This window comes from Pyxicephalus adspersus, chromosome 3, assembly GCF_032062135.1.
Source record: "Pyxicephalus adspersus chromosome 3, UCB_Pads_2.0, whole genome shotgun sequence".
Classification (NCBI taxonomy): domain Eukaryota; kingdom Metazoa; phylum Chordata; class Amphibia; order Anura; family Pyxicephalidae; genus Pyxicephalus; species Pyxicephalus adspersus.
This window is the reverse complement of record NC_092860.1, coordinates 33,873,045-33,887,330: the sequence shown is the minus strand read 5'-3', so window position 1 is coordinate 33,887,330 and position 14,286 is coordinate 33,873,045. Positions and strand designations below refer to the sequence as shown.

General features: G+C 36.2%; 1 long non-coding RNA gene across 2 annotated transcripts in view; it reads right to left on the bottom strand.

The window, feature by feature from the left end:
* Positions 1–490: 490 nt before the first annotated feature.
* LOC140326005 (uncharacterized) overlaps positions 491–14,286 on the bottom strand; it is a 21,931-nt gene continuing 8,135 nt past the window's right edge. For both annotated transcript variants that reach the window (XR_011919767.1, XR_011919766.1), the window contains exon 3: positions 491–1,259. This is a non-coding gene — a long non-coding RNA (uncharacterized lncRNA). The remainder of the gene's footprint in view (positions 1,260–14,286) is intronic.

Here is a 14,286-nt window from a genome sequence, read left to right as displayed (position 1 = left end):
CTATCATATATTTTAAGCTTGGTACACACTTCCAATGGTTCTCGCTTGGCTTAGGGCCGATATCCGGCGAGAATCTGGAGTGTGTACAGCGCACGTCAATCATCATCCGAACGACCGTCCTCCGTCCAGGCGGATCCACGGACAATGAACAATCGTAATGCAAGGGAAGGGGGAGAGCGCGCAACAGGGTGCAGCTCCGTCGCTCTCCCCGTCCGCTTTGCATAGAGCAGAATGGTGCTGTATGCACTGCATTCGTTCATGCATCGAGCAGTGTATAGTGGTTGGAAAGGATTGTGAAAGATCCTTTCCAACGACTATAATTGGAAGTATATACACACAAACATATATACAAAGAGGAAAAAATCAGCTTACAAAAATGTTCTGGGTGTCACCAGGGTATAAAATGTGGGAAATCTAACTAGGGAAGACAAAGACGAGAAGAAAAAAGTTTCACCTATCAAAAAATGTCAGACAGGAATCCATTGTGTAGGAAACAGAGGAATCGCTATTTACACCCTGACACTGCATTCAGGTATGTAAAGTTTATGTAAACCCTAACAATCAACTCCTAATCATTCCCTTTTGATCTGTTGACACTGTAGTTTGACCTCCCTGATCCTCCCGTCCTCGTAAGCATGCTATTGATATTTTTTTAAAAATCTACTATGCCTCAGTACTTCTCACAGGAGCCTGCAGACATGATTTAAGCAGTAAGCTGCGAAATTGGAAGTAGTTATTATTCAAATATCAAAATCCCTTGATGGGTGGATGTTAGTCAAGAGAGGTGGACATTCCTATGAAGGCTTTATTTGCCTACCCTAGGTGATGCCGACTCCAAAATCTAATAAATTAAAGGAGTGCTCCAGAGACAGTAAGCCCAGGAAGGAATTGACTGGATGATGCTGGATATTCTCCAGCCAGGGCAGGCTAAATCTGACTTGCTGCGGTATTTAATGCACATTGTTAGAAGCTGAAGTTTCACATTGTTAGAAGCTGCAGTTTCAGTACAAGAGGTGAGTCTGTACAATTGCAATACTGAATGTAGAACTTTTAAAGCTTTATTTTTATACCAATGAAAGAGTTTTGTTATATCGGTTCAGTAAGTACAAAGAATTACCTGTTGCCCCTGTGCACTATGCAACAATAATTAAAGCCAAATGATCAACCCTGCCCAAGTTTACCTCTGTGATCTAGAAACCCATGCTTTCCACAGAGTAAGTGTCATCCAAGGATAAGAAGTGCTTTAATAACAGGATCACCTGAATAAAAAATGGAATAAAGAGTTTTAATACACCTATCTACAGACTTGTAAACTGCAATATTAGTTTTGTTCTTACTCTTTATCTGTTCAGGTACATTTACTTAGAACTATCAAAGACTTAAATTAATCCTCGTACCATAATTAGACAGCTAATACATGAATATTACTTTGTGGCCTTGATTGTGTTTTCACTTATTTACCAGATATGATGGTATGGCATATGTAATATATGCATCATATATCATTTACTGACACCCACATCTGTGTGGAGAGAGTACTTATCTGTAATTGCTATAATTAGAAATGGAGAAATGTTAGAGTATCTAAATATGAAAACTATACAACATTCACATGACATTTTAACACTGAAGTAAACATACTGAAAAAGTAGGAGACAATATTCCTAACAAGCTGTTTATATGTTTGCAAAGTTCTGCCTTCACAGTAGCAATAAAATATGATTTAAATTTCCATTTCCCATTCCCAATTCATTATAACAGGCTAGTCCACACCAGAGCATTTTCTTGTTGGGCTGCCAGGACGCCCATAAATGCCTCCTAAACACTCCAAAATGCTTTCCAAACATTCAAAAAATGCTTAAAAACACTTCAAACACTCTTGTTAAAATGAATGGGTGTTTTGCAGCATTTTGGGGTATTTTGTGTGTTTTTGGATGTTTCGAGGCATTTGGGAGGTTTTTTTTTTACCCTATTTTTACTCTTCTTTGATGCGTATCTTGGTTAAAAACATCTTTATAAATGCATAAAAAAGTTGTATAGGCATTTATAAGTGTTTAAAATTAAAGTCCATGCTAAAGTGATTGATCCTGAACAGAAATTTTACCTGTAAAGTGTTGGATAAATATGACAGCCAGGTAGCTATCATTTGTATAAGACCTTCAGCAATGACAGCAATGAGAGGCTATGTCTTTCTTTCACTCTTAAAATACTTTAAGCACTGTAGTTTTTCCCCCAAAATTGGTGACCTTTATTTAAATATGAAAAATTATCATTAGCTTAACTTGTTACTATCTTTCTGTATGTTTTAACTATTTTTTAAAAATGTGAAACAGCTCAGGCGCTATGTGTTCAGTGTGTTCAGCTATGTGTTCAGTGGTAGGACACCATGCATGTAACTGTGGATGTACAAGAAAGTTTTATTGGATCAAAGAAGGATGAGTAAGGGAGCCCTGTTTTATGAACATGCCATGTCATATGTGAAAAATATGCACTTTTCTGGTAAGCCAGCAAGTTAAACTAGAAGGTCATTTTTATGTGTTCCTGTATCTTCTAAGCTTATAAGAAACCTGTTGTTCTTCAATCTCAGTACCTCAAACTAAATTTACACTGTAGTGAATGCATTAGAGGAATGGTATCTCAAATGCTTAGCTCCGTCTGAATGAATAAGAAGAGGCGCATTGGGCCTAATTTATTAAAGTTCTGCAAGAATTTAGAGAATAGACTATCATAGGAGAACCTAGGCGATCAAGAAAACCTGGAATAAATCTAGTCCAGGATTGAAAACATTTTCAAACTAATAGCAAATGATTTATAAGAAATCAATTTTAGGTTTTCTGGGTCACCCAGGTTCTCACGATAATCTATTTTAGTCTTAGAGAGCTTTAACAAATCAGACCCATTCTATCAAATATAATATATGCTATATAGCTATAAATGTAGCTAAATTGATATAGGTTTCCATTAAGTAAGCAAAAAGGCTTTCTGCTTTAATAAATTCTATTCACACTTCCACAGGTCACTAAAGCAGCAGTCAATGTATTTACAATTGTGTCTGCAGTTCTGAGACACCTTTAATTACAGTACTCTGCATTCTTTTATAAGTTGTTTGGTGCAAACGTATTTTGGCAGCATTTTTTTTTTATGACCTTTCCAATGTATCATCCTGCTTGCAGTACCTTCCAATCTTTGTTTCTTTATGCTGCAAAACAATGAACGCTTTGAAAGTTCTAATTAGCCTGAAGTTGTTGATCGCTCATCCTTAGGGGGGGAAGGGCCAATGTCTAAGCATACATTTGAATGGATTCTATTATTAAAAACACTCAGGAAAATTTAGAATGACATTTAAAATGAGACAAAGTCGTGATCAAATTTTCTCAAATTTTCTTTGCAAAACCATGCTTATAGCTGATCTAGCTTTAACTTACTTTTAAATATTCTGGTCCATTATTCTTATAATTGTAAAGTTTGCTGTGAAAAATTTTCTTGTGCTAGGGAAATTAGTCCTCTGTCTCTTCCTACCAGCTGATTACATGTAGTCCCCGGGTTACATATGAAATAGCGACTGTAGGTTTGTTCTTAAGTTGAATTTGTATGTAAGTCAGAACAGGTACATTATTTTAATAAATTCAATTGGGACAGATGTATGCCTCATCATATTATTAGGCAGCATGGTGTCAGTTACTGTATAAAATCCTCACTGTGAGTTAATCATAAACAAAGCAAAAAAAAAACCTTATGGAGCCTAGATATTCATTACCTTCTGTGCTTTGATATGCAAAAAGAAACAACTGCAGAGTTCGTCTTGGTTAAATAAATAGGTACAAAATGTTACAGAACAGCTCAGTCCTTAAGATCACGCACAACCTCAGCTGTGTTTAGCAAAAGTTTTCTTGTGCAAGTCATGCAAACTGCCCCCCCTCCCCATCAAGCCTCCGTCCTACTTACAAGCGAGCAGGGAAGCCCCGTTCGTATCTAGGAGTCGTCTGTATGTTGGATATCCTTAACTTCGGTACTACCTGTACTTGATCAGCCCCGAGGTGTTGGTTACATGGTCTCTCCTAAAACAGTCAAGAGAACTAAAGGCAAATATTCCTAATCTGTTGCTCTGTCCTTAGCATAGATCACTATGGCAGGGCAGGGGCATGACGTATGACATTGCAGGGGGTCTGGTAGAAATGGCAGGGAAAGGGGATATTGTTACATAACCAGAATGCTTGGATTGCTGCTAGACAATAGAAAAAATCAAAAATGTTTTGCTTATCTGTACACTGATATAGTGGACTTATACAATTGTCATAATATTTGGCACTTGGTTTTGCAAAAATATTTGATGTAGTTTAAACAGGTATTGTGGGTTGATAATCCATACCATACTAATATGGAATCTACCATATAAGATATTGTATCTAAGCCCTATAGGTTCCTGATGGTTTAATCAGAAAACTAAAAATTATGTTTTCACGTTGTCCGGCAAACTTTTAACACATGTTCAGGCATGACAGCTCTGACTCTGCAGAAGAATTACTAACCAAAGTAAATTCTGTTTCTATCCATACTGGGAATATATTATAGACTGAAAGAAATTAATTAGTTTACAGCACTAAAAAGATAAAATTCTACTTTAGGCAAAAAAAAAAAAAAAGAAAAAATGTTGACAAATTTAGTGTTTTGTATACTACGTACTTGTCTTTCCTGCATCTTTCCTCTAATCAGATGGTAAGAAAAAAAGCAGGTTATAAATTACAAACTGTGTGGTCTGCTTTTGTAAATATTAAATGCACCATACAAATCATGAAATACAGTATAACCACCAACCAAATCCTTAACTAGTTAAACTGATCAAGTAAAAGGTCACTTTCAAAACTGGAAAGGTCACAATAATGAGCTCATTAGTTAGTCATTAAACACAGTCAGGTTAGAATTGTATGTTGCCATGAGAATTCCCCCACATAACTAATTAATTCAGCTTTGCTGAGCTGACTAAAGAAATTACAAACCACATTGCTTCATGTTGCTTTTGTTAGGAATGTGTCCTTGAAGAATCATTTTCAGACGCTATTTGAAAAACGTTTGATTATTTGAGCACATAAACATTACTGTAATTACTAACAAATATCATCGAAAGAGGGGGAGATAAACAAAAAATGTATATTGTCCAGTGATTTTTCTCATCTGAATTATGTAATTTGCACTACCCCAGTTATTTATCCTAAAATTTGACATTACATCACATTAATAATTGTTACACAGCTAGAAGACAAATATCAGTTTGAAAGTTCAGTTATAAGAAAGCTATTTTTCTTGTATAAATTACATAGTAATAGATACATGCAAAAACAATCTGTTTGGTAGTTTAATATGTAGCCTAAGATCAAGTTGGGTTTGCGAGGAATTGACATAACAACACCATTTTCACGTCTGCCTATGCCAAAATTCCAGGGAGTGTTGGGTATGTGTAATGTCATTCAGAATGTCTAACATTTTTTGGGCATGAATAGGAAAAGTTTGTATTTAGTAAATTTTTTTATTATTTTACTTAAAGTCAGTCTTACTTTTTTCCATCCCTATTTGTAGAGTGATCTCCCCTGTCCTAAAAGTGAATAGTCACACTTCTCTGCACACAAGAAGCATTAGAAACTGTGGAAAATATCTTGAGCCCGCTTAATTTCCTGACTACAGGCATCATTAGGCCCTATTCCTTTTTACTATAGTTCTACTTTGAAATTAGCAATCATGCAATAAAATACACTTACCTACCCGTTTGTTGTCTTAATTTAAAAAAAAAAATGCTGGGTATGGTTAGCTCAGCATATGCTGCCATGATGTGCTGGGTGTACCGGCATCCTGAATGAATGAACTCCCGTAGTCTTTACATTTGGGTAACAATACTGTAGCATGTTAAGATATGAAGTAAGTTAATTTAATTGCAATAATTATAAAATCATATGCATTCACAGAGAGGGGACAATGCTTGAATCAGGGAACACACAGTACCCCTGTTTTGTTCTGGGGATTGTTCATGGCTGGTTAAAAGTAGTGAACCATGGTGCATCTGCTGTCATAAAACATCACCTATACATAGCCTAAATCTTTATACTCTTGCTAGTTTCTTAAATAAGATAAACTTAGTGTCATTAGGTTAATGTGCCTTTGTTGCCTGAAACAAGTTTAAAATGTTTTATTTTTAATATTATCAGATTATTTTCTTGATTATTCTCTTGAATAAAGTAGGTGTTAAAACTAATTTACAACTCTCTGTGCAGTTTCCTTTCTGTCTGAGAGAAGCAATGTAAAATTAATGAGGCTTAGCGCTAATTATTTAATGTATAATTTTTTTTAAAAATCAGAGTGGAAGTGCTTTGAACATTTACTTGTAATGAGCAGTATGTTTCTTTACTGTTAATAACAAAACTCTACACAAGTGTTATTTTTGTGTCCTTCAGCAGCCAGTTTGTAACTGTATCACCATAGTCATCACTGATCTGCCCAGGAAACTGCCAGGCTGAACTTATGAGCTATAGGAGAGGGAACAGGGAGCGGGATTCTAGCCAACACAAACTGGCTTCATGGTGGGGTCTACACAAATATTCCACATTGTAATTGCAGTGCAGAATACAGAGGCAGTAAACAATCCCACATAGCCCGTGGAAACTGGCCAAAGTAATAATTACAGACATGAAAAATACTCAGATGACTACATTCGTGCTGTTCTTGTTTTTGAAGAGCTAAACGCAGAAATAAAGTCATTAAAATATATTGTCACGTCTTTACAGCTGCTAAAGAAGACGCACTGACTGAAAAGTTTTTTCCCTAGTTCTTTCCATCTCTTATGGTAGATAGTACAGTATATAAACATTTTTGAGTTTGGAAATGCTACCTTGCTATAAGGTTATCAACTGCTGATGTTGTATACAATAGCAATGTACCTATGATAAAGAAAAAGTTAACAAAGATATATTTAAGCATTGCTGTAGAGCCCGTCCATTCCATACATTTTTTCTTAAACCCATTCCTGACTCCAGGTTCTGTCTTCAACATTCCAGTTACTCCTGTGTTAAAAAGTAGTGCTAAGAAGTTTTTCCTAGCCCCTAGATTTAAACTTGGTATGAAAGTTTAATTGGTAATACAGGAAGCAGGGAAGGGACTTTACACAACACATACGTAAGTATGTTCATTCCTATAGAATTTCAAGAGGATTCTTTGAGCAGCTTTATACAGAACTGCCTGAGTTTGTGCAATGTTAGTCTCGCCTAAATTGTCCACATCCAATTCAACAAATGATGAAAAAATGAAATAAAGAGTCCAAAAGGTTTTTGAAGGCACAAATCGAACAAATAAGATTGATACCAGACTAATACAATAAAACCTGTTAATGTCCATTAAACCATAAGTACAGATACAAACAATAAGGTACAAAGTTTATCATCCATGTAGCAATGCATTCACTAGCCACCCAAAACACTTCTACTTGTTTTGCTTCATAATATTAAACAATTTCCACTCAGACTAGATAAATTAAAGCATCCTTCTACCATAGATATTGATGAATATACAAATCACAGCAAAGGGAAAGAATAGCAAAAGATTCCACCTTATCGAAGTTGAAACAAGAAATGATGCAGCCTTTCGATAATTTGTGCCTAAAAAATCCTTTTTGGACTTTCCCTGATTGTTTTACCTTATTACCAAAGATTACTCTTTATCACAAGATGTGACTGCAGACTGAGCTACTTCTGCATACGGCACTTACTTACCCATACTTCTGGATTGTAATTTTCTTAGATCATTAGAAAGGAACAATACTTCATCATATGGAAAAGAAACAAAAAGGTTCTCCAATATCATCTGTTTCTCAGTGCTCAATGATGCCTGATTCTCAGCTGAAACTAATGTATGACAAATCCATTATCTCTGGGGATTTATATGTAAACCTGTCAGAATAAATGTTGTAAACTGCTCATACAAATTGAAGTGGACTTTCCAATAAAAAACACACAATTAAAAAATATTGTAAAACCTTTAGATTCTATTTGGCTTCTGTGTTTGTAAATAATAAGCATCCAAATTTAAAAATAGAAATGTTGTATTTTGCAGCTTACCATTCCTTGGATGTGGTTGCATTAGTTTACTTATTTTTGGGTTTTATTACCTTTATATTTGTAATGTTGGAACCTACATACATTATATTAAAAACCATCAAAACATCCATCAAATCCATTTCCATTTCCATTAAATATTTTACTTGGTAATATCAGCATGTTCATAATGAGTTACCATGAACAACAGACTGGTTATAAATACTGTTCATGTTCCAATTTATAAAATACATGTTACTATTGCCACGCACGGAGAGACAGGACCACTAGGGGGTGCTATGGCTTGCACAGAGGTGGTGTGAGCCATGGGAAGGGCCAAGGCGCAGAGTCTAAGCAGTAACCAGGTCTTCTCCAGAGCCTCTGATGGTGAGGATGTTGGGCCGCTGGTTACTGCCAGGTTGTGGTTCTTGAGCACACCAAGGTTGGCAAAACACGGTACCAAATCACAAAGCAGAAGGATAGTCAAGGAAAGCGGGGGTCGAGACAGGGAGCAAGCAAGAGAGGTCAAGTCGCACACCAGGGGTCAATTGCCAGGAATCAAGGAGACAGACACTAGTGACACAGGGGCCACTGCAGGCACAGGGAACACAGGAGACACTGGAAGCAACAGGAGGTACAGGGGATACACGGATTTCTACAGACTGACAGGAACACTGGAACAGCACAGGTAAGTTAGCTGGGAACCAACAGACTGGACAACGAGGTGTTAACACAGGGGCTGGCCAGAGGAAACACTGAATTGAGCAACAGGTATACAGGAACTAGCTCACAGTACTAGGGGCTCGGCACTAGTGAAGACTTGTTGCACGAACACTTAGTGCAGTGTGTGAGATAGCTAAATAGCCAGGGCTGGTCCAGATGCTATTTTCTGATTGGCCAGAGGAGTGGACGGAGTTGATAAAGCTTGGAAAGAGTTACATGCCCAGCGTCAGAACTGTCCGCATGCGCAGGAGAGAGGCCTGTGCGCTTTAGAGGAGAAGAGGTAAGTGTGACAACTATGCTCCAGCATTATTTAGTAACATGTTCGTCATATGCACTGGAGTTTTCTGTCATCAGTCAGAGAAGCCTGGAGCTGAGGGCTGAGGCCATAGGTGGAGGGCTGGACATGAGGGGGGGGGGGGGGGGGGGGGGGGGGGGGGGGGGGGGGGGCTCAGGGTTCAAGCTGGGAAGGGTTAATGGGGGGATGGTTAGGTTGGTGATGGCAGGGAAGGATTGGCTGTTTTAAAATATAGGGGTGGGGGTCAGAAGGTTATAGGAGAAGGACAGAGAGGAAGTGGGGTCAGTTAGAGAGGAAGCAGTGAGGGGAAAGGCTTTGGTGGTTGGCAGGTCTTTGAGGGTGGTATCTGAGTATTGTTTGGGTGGTGGGGAACATTCCGGTGTCTCCAGAAGGTGGAGTGGTTACAAAAAAGGTAACTACACTATGGATTCTGGTAAGGGGGCTACTTTGTGATGGGTAACATTCCCAAGTTGGTGTGGTGCAGCCGGGGACATAAGAATTAGGGATTGGCAGACCCCATTTGGATGTGTTAAAATATGGCCCCCCTTGAGGACCTAGAGCCAAGTGTTAAGATGGTTGAAGGATACTGGGGGTTTGTTTGGGTACTTAAAGGGAGAGACTGTTGTGTTGGAAGTTTTGGGGATATGTAGGTAAAAAATGTATGTAACATGAGAAGATGTTGTGGTTTTTGAGAGTTATGCATATATACGAGTATATATATATATATATATATATATATATATATATATATATAAATATATATATATATATTTATATTTATGTTTATTGTAAGGTAATCCAGCAATGGGTTTTGTGTCATTATTGGGGGCTGGTGGGAGCCAAAGGGGGAATTGGGCATCTGGGTTCCCCTACTCAAGTATCACTTTAGCTTTTAGGAAGATGTGTTAAACATATGTTGATATAGAAGACCTGACGTGATTACAAATTAATAGAATATGAAACACTGATGTCACAACCAACTAATTCCATAGTAAAACAATTCTCTGTCATTGCCTGCATTTCATCTCATTATATAAAATCTGTGATAAAGCATTTAAATGTTGAATACAAAGTAGACAATGTATAATTAAAAATATTCAGAAGTGTTTGATCATCCTGTTGACCAATTGTTTATAACATATAAATAGTTTATTACCACTGGAGACATGGTTCTATCAACAAGCCTCTGTCATCTGTGAAATAAAAAATTAACTGTGAGCTTTAGTTTTGCCTGAAGTTGACCTAGTTTACAAAACTTTATCCATTAATAATTTACTAATTCAAAGGATGGTTATGTGCATGGTCAATGAAGGATTTATCAAGCAGGGCTAGCTTACTCTGAACATTCAGACACAGGTAATTTAGGTCTTTGTTCTGCCTTTTACTATAAATATCCAGACAAAGTAGTTAGGTATACTTATATAATATACTATACTATGATTTCATAACGCCTATAAATGTTTCTAACATTTTAATGTTTGCTATACACAGTGCCAGATTACAGTGGCTACGGACAAACAATGGACCTTATTTATTAAAACTCTACAAAACTGTAGAAGATAGATTATCACAGGAGAACCTGGCTGATCCATACCTGAAATGGATTTCTAAAAAAAAATAGCTTTTAATTGGCAAATGTTATCAATCTGGGACTAGATCCATTCCAGGTTTGCTAAATAACTCAGGTTCGCCATGATAGTATTTTTTCTCCAGTCTTAGGGACTTTTCATAAATCAGGCCCATTGTTTGTTATCAGTTGTTATTGTCATCAAATTGTATTTTTATAGCACAAACATATTATGCAGCACTGTACAAAATCCATAGTCATATTACTGGCTGTCATATGTTTTTTTTGAGAGGCTCAAAATCTAATGTCCATATCATGATCATATGTCATTACCACAGTCTAAGGCCATTTTTAGGGGGACACCAATTAACTTAAATGTTTGTTTTTGGGATGTGGGAGGAAATCGGAGTGCCTGGAGGAAAATCCACTCAAACCCGGGGTCAACATTCAGACATCATACACATGTCAGTGGTTAAATCATTACAGATTTTACAAGACGTTGTTAGGTGTTCATCCGCTATGTATGGGAAGCATAATGATTTGCCTTGTCTGATATCTATTAAACATGCACTACAGGATCTCAAATAGCGATTGGCTGAATAAATAGGATTTCAAACATTTTTGTTGAATTTATAATATACAATGGATTCAAAGCTTTTATTGGCTGCAAATATGATTGGCCCCATCAGAGAATCTGGAAAAAATTGCAAAGTAATTATCGAATTATTTTATTCTTTATTTAAAAAATGTGTTTCTCAGGAGTGAAATTAGTTTATGGCTAAATTGACCCAAAGCATCAGTGACAAATTTATTATGTTACAAAATAATACATTCAGTCAAATCTCTATATGCCACAGCCTAACTGGGCTATAATATTGGCTGCACTTGTTTTCTGTTACTTAGTTCAACACATTTTATATCCAGCTATATAAATATATGCAGCAGTAATGTATAGTTTGCTTCACATTTCATCCTAACTTTACAATGCACACACACAGACACTCAGACAAAGACTTTTCATTCTCAACTGTCCTTTAAAATTCGCAGCTATGATAAAACACACCCTATGTTTAATATTATGTCTATATATGTCTAATATTAACCACACTAACAGGTTAATCATGTGTAAATGTCAACATGCATTTCACATTTTTATTAAATAAGTTTGCAACTTCAGATGACTTTATAGGTCTGCTTTGCTGGTAAAATCTGTATGTCAGGCATGAGCAAACTATGGCCTGTGGGCCATATACAGCTTGTTTGACTTGTTAATCCACCCCATCAGATATAAGTACAAAATTGACAACTGGCATAAAAAGGGTGACGAACAACACTGTTCCCACTGAAATTGAATGTAATTTGAAAGTAAGTTTTCTTTTACTTTCAGGTAATGTCTTTTACCTGTAATTTATATCAGTTCTTACAAACACTATCCATCCATCTGATACTGGCTCGGACTGACAAATTTTAAAAACCCATTGTTGCCCCTGAGCCAAAAGGTTTGCCTACCATTACTGTATATAAAAACAAAAAATATCATATTCTCATTTATATGTGCCAGAAATGCTTCAAATGATAATATGAATTTCAAAAAAGTTCTAAAAAAGAAAAGAATAGGTTCCTATAGCTGGTTAACTTCATTTGGTGTCCTAGGGTTGTGTCATTTTTAATCCTACAGTAACATGATATGTTTAAAAAAAAAAAAAAAAAACTGACAACAAATGATCAGGTTCATGATCCTAAGCCAGCCATTATCAGCCTTTTAACACTCTTAAAAAAACTTGCAGATCTTGGGGAACCCCTTCTATAATTACCATATCCACAACTCACAGTATATTAGTGTGGTGATCAATAGGAAGAATGCTTTTTACATTGTTGGCCAGTGGAAAAAATGTCACCATTACAGATAACCAAAAAGATCATCGGTGTCAATTAAACTCATCGGAGAAGCACAAACTGCTCATTGCAGGAACCCCTCCCAACTTCTGGAGGATCATTAGGGATCCACAAAACCCTGGTAGAGAAACACTGACCTTAAACTAATAAAATCCTATATGGTCTATAATATAGTATGTGAAAGTATACCTTGTGTCATGCAAGTGTAATAAAGGTCGCCATGCAGCGCAATATCAGACTATCTGATATTACATGGGCATCATAGCCTTTAAAAGAGATCTTGACTTTTACCATTAATTAATTAAGTCATACTTTGCAAAAGGACAACAGAACTTGGTGCAGACTGATCTGTCAATGGCTACTGATTGGATAAGAAAATAGTTTCCTCCCTGAGAACTGCAAAATAAAAGAGAAAAAGTACATGTACAGTATGTATCTATTGTATCTTTTATGAATAGGAATTAAATCAACAAGCTAAACAATATTACCCATTGTTTTCCAAGGAGATGGGAGGGCAAAGCTGCTGTGTGCAATGTGATTTGAACACATTGTGTTATAGTCATGGAAATTAGACACACTTGCAGGGAGATTAACTGGGTATAAGCCTGGGTAGGAAGACCTGTAAAGTCTGGGACTAAATGTCACATACAATAAATGTCTGCTGACCTACTTATATCTTAAAATGAAGAAATCCCACACTCATGAAAGATTTATTTTGTCTTCTAAATTGAGTGCACGTAGTTACTGCTCTCAACACAATTAGATTTTAACTGTATCCTCACTTATACACAAGGCAGTAGCCACAAATGTACAGTACTAATATTGTCAAAAAGCACAACGTTTTCTTTTTAATATTGAGTGTTTATATTAAGATATAAAAATTGAATATTCTTTGTGGGTTCTATATGGCTTTCTATGACTTGTACAACCTAACATAGCTAACAGAAGCAGACATACGATGGTAGTGTAGTCTACAATGGTAAAGAAAGCTCCAGAAATTAAAACTGTACACTAGACCTTAAACTAAACTTTATACTTTACATAAAAGGTGGTAATATTGGTGGTAAATATTGTCTCCTTTTCTTCAGGGGGTGTTAATGTGTTACACCACCAGTTTTATAATTTGTAGGAGACAAATAATGGCATTTTTAGGCATTAATTATATTTTTATTCCTTTAATGGTCTTTATGAAGTTTATGAAGGCTCTTCTTTATTGATGCCATTGTATATCTAGTAGTAGGCAGTCACAACTGGATTTGTTCTTGTAATGTTAAGAGTTTCAAAGCTCTTCATCAGTAGGAAAATACACAAGAAAGACTATAACAAATAATATTAGGATCAGACTGCCCATAATGACTGTCTTATCTAATTGACAACATCTTCACACCATTAGTAATATTTGTGGCAGTGGTAGAAAACATATTTATATGCATTTCATCATATAGGCTATATAGTCTAACATAAAATCATCCATCCCTCAATCATACTTTTTACGGTAGATACTTTTTACTTAATATAATAATATATTACTTATTATCACATGACCTATTTCCCCGTTCACTGAAACATACCATTCTGCTCTGTGGATGACCCTACACAGCAGTACATCAGGGGACCTGTTGGCGCTGCCGCCGTGTATTATTATTATTAATAAAAAAGAATATTAATAATATTAAAACTAAAGTTTACCTAAAAAGGGCCAACAAATAATGCAGATATCCCACACTGTA